This window comes from Myotis yumanensis, unplaced genomic scaffold (genome assembly GCF_028538775.1).
Source record: "Myotis yumanensis isolate MYYU_CA2020_CCGP unplaced genomic scaffold, mMyoYum1.0.hap1 SCAF_6, whole genome shotgun sequence".
NCBI lineage: Eukaryota > Metazoa > Chordata > Mammalia > Chiroptera > Vespertilionidae > Myotis > Myotis yumanensis.
The window spans coordinates 19558344-19564343 of NW_027223757.1; positions in this window are offsets into that span (position 1 = coordinate 19558344).

A 6000-nucleotide genomic window follows, 5' to 3' on the forward strand; every position below is an offset into this window, starting at 1 on the left:
GGACATTATAAATTCTTTTTTTTTTAATTTCGTTTTATTGCTTAAGGTATTACAAAGAGTATCACACATGTCTCCTTTTTTTTCCCCCTCCCCTTGACCTTCTCCCGGCCTCTCCTACCCGCCAGTGTCTTGCGTCCATTGGTTATGCTTATATGCATGCATACAAGTCCTTCGGTTGATCTCTTACCCACCCACCCCCAACCCTCCCTGGCCTTCCCACTGTAGTTTGACAGTCTGTTCGATGCTGCTCTGCCTCTGTATCTATTTTTGTTCATCAGTTTATAATGGTCTTTATTATCCATAAGCGAGTGAGATCATGTGGTATTTTTCTTTCATTGACTGGCTTATTGCACTTAGCATAATGCTCTCCAGTTCCATCCATGCTGTTGCAAATGGTAAGAGTTCCTTCTTTTTTACAGCAGCATAGTATTCCATTGTGTAGATGTACCACTGTTTTCTAATCCATTCATCTGTTGATGGGCACTTAAGCTATTTCCAAATCTTAGCTATGGTAAATTGTGCTGCTATGAACATAGGGATGCATATATCCTTTCTGATTGGTGTTTCTGGTTTCTTGGGATATATTCCTAGCAGTGGGATCACAGGGTCAAATGGGAGTTCCATTTTTAACTTTTTGAGGAAACTCCATACTGTCTTCCAGAGTGGCTGCACCAGCCTGCATTCCCACCAGCAGTGCACGAGTGTTCCTTTTTCTCCGAATCCTCTCCAGCACTTGTCGTTTGTTGATTTGTTGATGATGGCCATTCTGACAGGTGTGAGATGTACAAATTCTTTATTAAATGCAGATTTATTTACTGATCAAAACAATGAAAATGAACTAATGTTATTTTTATTAGATCCACAACTTGAACAAATCAAATAAAATCTAAGAAATTTTTATAAATGGAGATTTAAGAAATTATTGTGAGATGGTGAAAATCACTTTATAAGTTATAGAAATTTATAAGATGAAAATGAAATATTTCATAAATTTCTCTTTAATAATGTTTAAATTTTGTAAAATTTTTAATTCCCACATATACATGTTGCAAATTGTATTAACAATTTCATTTGCTATTCTTCACCTGGTCATGTTCTCCAAATGTAAACTTATTAAAAATAGTCTAAAAACTACAGTGACTTGATTTGGCATTACTGTAAATAGAATAAAAATTATGAGAAAAATCTTTATTTTAACAACATGATGAGTATTTTCTTTCCTGAAATGAAAACAAAATAAATAAATTGTATGGAATAATTATATAATAATTTATGAATTATGGACTCTTTACTTTATTACTCACTCAAACATCACTAGCAATCACCAAAGCAAACTTGTGAAATAGTAATAAAATTATATTTCTTAAAATCTTCTCTTTCTGTTATATTTGATATAATCATGTTTAACATATTTTTAAAAATATTGTTTTAAAAATATTTATTGTCATCAAGGTAGGGGATGAACACATTTTATTTAACTGTTTGATAGCTTGATTATAATGTTTACATGTTTAGTAGTTATCAATAGACTAGTTGTTAAATCAACCAATTAATCCGACCACATGTGGATTCATTAATTTAACCAAAGGATCCTGGAGAACTACCTGATAACCAATCTTACTACCACACAGGGATCATTTGAAAAGCAACAACGCAAGGCATTTAACCTAAGAGATTCAGCCAGGGTAAAATAAATCAGAAAAAAAAGGATGTGTGTAAGACGATCCCTAAATCACTGTTTCATGTCAGAACCTTCATGAAACATTGAATAGAGTGGATAGGGTGAGTAATTTTCACCCCAAAAAGGTTTGGGTAAATTATTTCTAGTTTCAATAAAATCTGGAGCGGCAATGAGTTGCTTATTTATATTTGTTATTATTTTCCCTAAAAAAATGAGTAGTGCTGGTACATGGAAGCAATTGCAATAAAGCATTTTAGATATGACTTAGTGGTATCATCTTCTCATTGAAAAATACCCCAACTTCATCCTATCTGTAATAGAAATAGATTATTTATTTAGTGCATACAATGGAAAAAAATTACAGCTGTCAGAAATGATAGCCTGGACTACTTTTATAAAGCATTTTCTTAAAGCTGTAAATCACCAGTGTTCGCACAATCTCGTAAATTTTCTCCTCGTTCCTACTCCATTCTCCCTGTTTACATTTCCCCTCCTGTATTTCTTCCTGTATTTCATTTTATTGTCCTCCTTATAAGTGTTTATACACACTGTCATTTTGAGTAATGCTTCTCCTCATTAAATTTTTTTAATTTTTTTTTTCATATTTTGAACCTATTAAGCTTCAAAAATTTGGGGCCTTTATGATGTAGTAATTTCTGTTTGGATTTACAACATGTTAAGAAAAAGAATACTTTTAGTTTTGACATTTGAGAAAGTTTTTACTGGTATTAAAACATATGTGATCATCTTTGTTAGGGTTTTTTACTTTAGCATGAAAAATAGAAGCAAGAAAAGGAAAATAGTAGTTGGGAGCACTGAGGTAAAATAGATCTGAATTTAATCTGAACTCTTCCTTTACCAGCTGTGTGACATTGAACAGCGGGCTTAACCTTCATGAGCCTGAATTTCTCATCTGAGAGGGTATAATAATGTTCCTATCTCGAGATGTGAGAATTAAACAAAATTATCTGTGTAAAGTGCTTAGAATTGTGTTAGACATATAGACATTATTATTGATTCCACTGTGACTATAATTATTATTTATTACTCTTCACTGCCTCTGACCTTCTTTTATACAACAAAGTTATACATACCCACAATGGAAAATGTAGATGGTAGAAAAGCATAAAATAAAGTCTTCTTTTCTAGCCTTTGCCATCCCTCTCTATTAATAGTTTATCATGTGTCCTGTTCAAAAATTAGTTTGGGAACCAGCACATGTATATTCTGAAACTACAAATATTAGACTTTGTAGCCTGTCTTGAACTTGTGTCACAAAAGAATTTGTCTTGAATGTCTTTCTCTATATACACCTATACATCACCCTCGTTTTTTATAATAACTGTGTCATGTTCTCTTGAATAAATGCTATAAGTCATATAATTGATCACGTTTTTTAGTTTTTGTCTTTCCAATTACATCTGTAAGGAAAAGTCCTAGCAGTAGAATTTCTGAATTAAAGTATATGTGTTTTCAACTTTGATATATTTTGCCAAATTACCCTTTCTGAAAGTTTATACTAATCTACTTTAGTGGTATTTTGTACATTTGGATATGGTCCTGAAAACATGTATATAAATAAATAAAAATAGATATTTTTATTAAATTAACCAGGTCTGTGACTTATGTTTTAGTATCGTCCATGACACTTCTGAATAATTTTTGAAAAATGTGGATTTTCATCTTTCTGACAATGTGCAGTCAAGAAAATGCACATGTTCACATATGTGTAGAGCAGCGATTCTCAACCTTCCTAATGCTGCAACTCTTTATGTTGTGGTGACCCCCAACCATAAAATTATTTTCGTTGCTACTTCATAACTGTAATTTTGCTACTGTTATGAATCATAATGTAAATATCTGATATGCAGGATGTATTTTCATTGTTACAAATTGAACATAATTAAAGCATAGTGATTAATCACAAAAACAATATGTAATTATATATGTATTTTCCGATGGTCTTAGGTGACCCCTGTGAAAGGGTCATTCGACCCCCAAAGGGGTCACGACCCACAAGTTGAGAACAGCTGGTTTAGAGGAAGCCCCTCTTTGGGAGGCTGAACAATGGTCCCCAAAGATGCCCACATGATTTTATATTTTTATTTATTGATTTTAGAGAGGGAGAGAGAGAGAAAAACATTGATTTGTTGTTCCACTTATTTATGCATTCATTGGTTGATTCTTTTATGTGTTCTGACTGGGGATTGAACTCACAATGTTGATATAGTGAGATCATGCTTTAACCAACCGAACTACCCCCCATCAGGGCCTCATCCTTGATTTTAGCCCAGTGAGATTTGTCTCAGACTTCAGACCTCCAGAACCAACATAATGAATTTGTGTTGTTATAAGCCACCAAATTTATGATAATTTGTTACAGCAGAAGTAGGAAACTAGGGGAGAGAAGCAAGATGGCGGCGATATAGGCAGACGCGTCCCAGGTCTTGTCCCGGAGCAAACGGAGTAAGCAGCTGAAACTAATAACACCCACCCCGAATTGGCAAATTTACTCAGCTGGTGAGACAGTTTGCAGCCGGGAAGGGCAGACCTCCCCTGGAAAGGTTAAAAACCAGGGATCTGGGCAGGAAAGTTTGCCAGACCTGAGCCCAGAGGGTCGGAGGGAGACCGCATGGCAGACAGCCGCGTCTCTTGGGACAGACACAGACCCTGACCAGGGTAAGGAGTTCCGCGGGTTTGCTGGCGCCAGGAGATTTGAGATTTGGATTTTGTGATTGCGGAGAACTGAGACTAAAGGGGGCATCCTGAGGAACTGATCAGACCATGCAGTGCCCATAAGAGAGGAGCGTTTCCCAGACCATGCAGTGCTGGTAAGAGAGGAGCGTTTCCCAGACCGCAGATCCAAGCAACAGCAGCCCCCTGATCACCGCAGCCTCCTGATCACCACAGCCTCCTGATCACCACACCCTCTGTCTGTGGAACAGCAGCTGTACGTGAAGCCTCCCCCCACCAGCCAGAAGAGCCAACACAGCTGTGAACAACACCCACCAGAGGAGCTGCTGCCAACTGGAAAGCAGCTGCTACCGCAACCGTCTGAGCAGCAACCACAACCCAAGGAGCCCCTGCCACCCAGGGAGCAGCCACTGAACATCTCAACATCTACATATGTCAGCGAGATCAAACATGGGTAGGCAAAGAAACCCCCAAAGGAAAGAAAAGGAGGACTCGCCAGAAAAGCAGCTAAGTGAGACAGAGATATGCAACATGACGGAAAAAGAATTCAGAATAAGGTTCCTAGAGTACATGCACCAGATGTTCAAGAAGCAAGAAGAAACAGATGAAAAACTCAACTACTTATGCAAGAAGCTAGAAGAAACAGATGAAAAAATCAACAACTTAAGTAAGTCCCAAGAAGAAATGAAGAATGACATAGCTTCAATAAAAAACTCCATTGAAAGTATCAACAGTAGACTGGGAGAAGCGGAGGACCGAATTAGTGAATTAGAAGACAAGGAAGCAAAACACACTCAAACTGTACGGCAAATGGAGAAAAAAATTAAAAGACAGGAGGAGAGCCTAAGGGAGCTTTGGGACAACATGAAACGAAACAACATACGAATAATAGGGGTGCCAGAACAACAGAAAGATGAACATGGATTAGAAAACCTATTCGAAGAAATAATATCAGAAAACTTCCCTGAGGTGGGGAAGAAAAAAGTCACACAAGCCCAGAGAGTCCCAAACAAGGTGAACCCGAAAAGACCCACACCAAGACACATCATAATTACCATGGCAAATGTTCAGGATAAAGAGAGAATCTTACAGGCTGCAAGAGAGAGACGGAAAGTAACATACAAGGGATCTCCCATTAGATTATCAAATGATTTCTCAACAGAAACACATCAGGCCAGAAAAGAATGGACGGAAATCTACAAAGTGATGCAAAGCAAAGGACTGAATCCAAGAATACTCTATCCAGCAAGGCTATCACTCAAAATTGAAGGGGAAATAAGAAGCTTCACAGATAAAAAAGGGCTAAGGGAGTTTATCACCACCAAGCCAGCCATGCAAGAAATGCTAAAGGGACTGGTGTAAAAAGAAGAAATATCAAGCTCAGAAAGAAAACAGCCACACACACACACAAAAAAAGAAATGGCTACAAACAAGTACCTTTCAATAATAACTTTAAATGTAAATGGACTAAATGCTCCAACCAAAAGACATCGAGTGGCTGAATGGATAAAAAAACATGACCCATACATCTGCTGTCTACAAGAGACCCACCTCATTAGAAGGGACTCACACAGACTGAAAGTGAAGGGATGGAAAAATATCTTTCACGCAAATGGAAAGGAAAA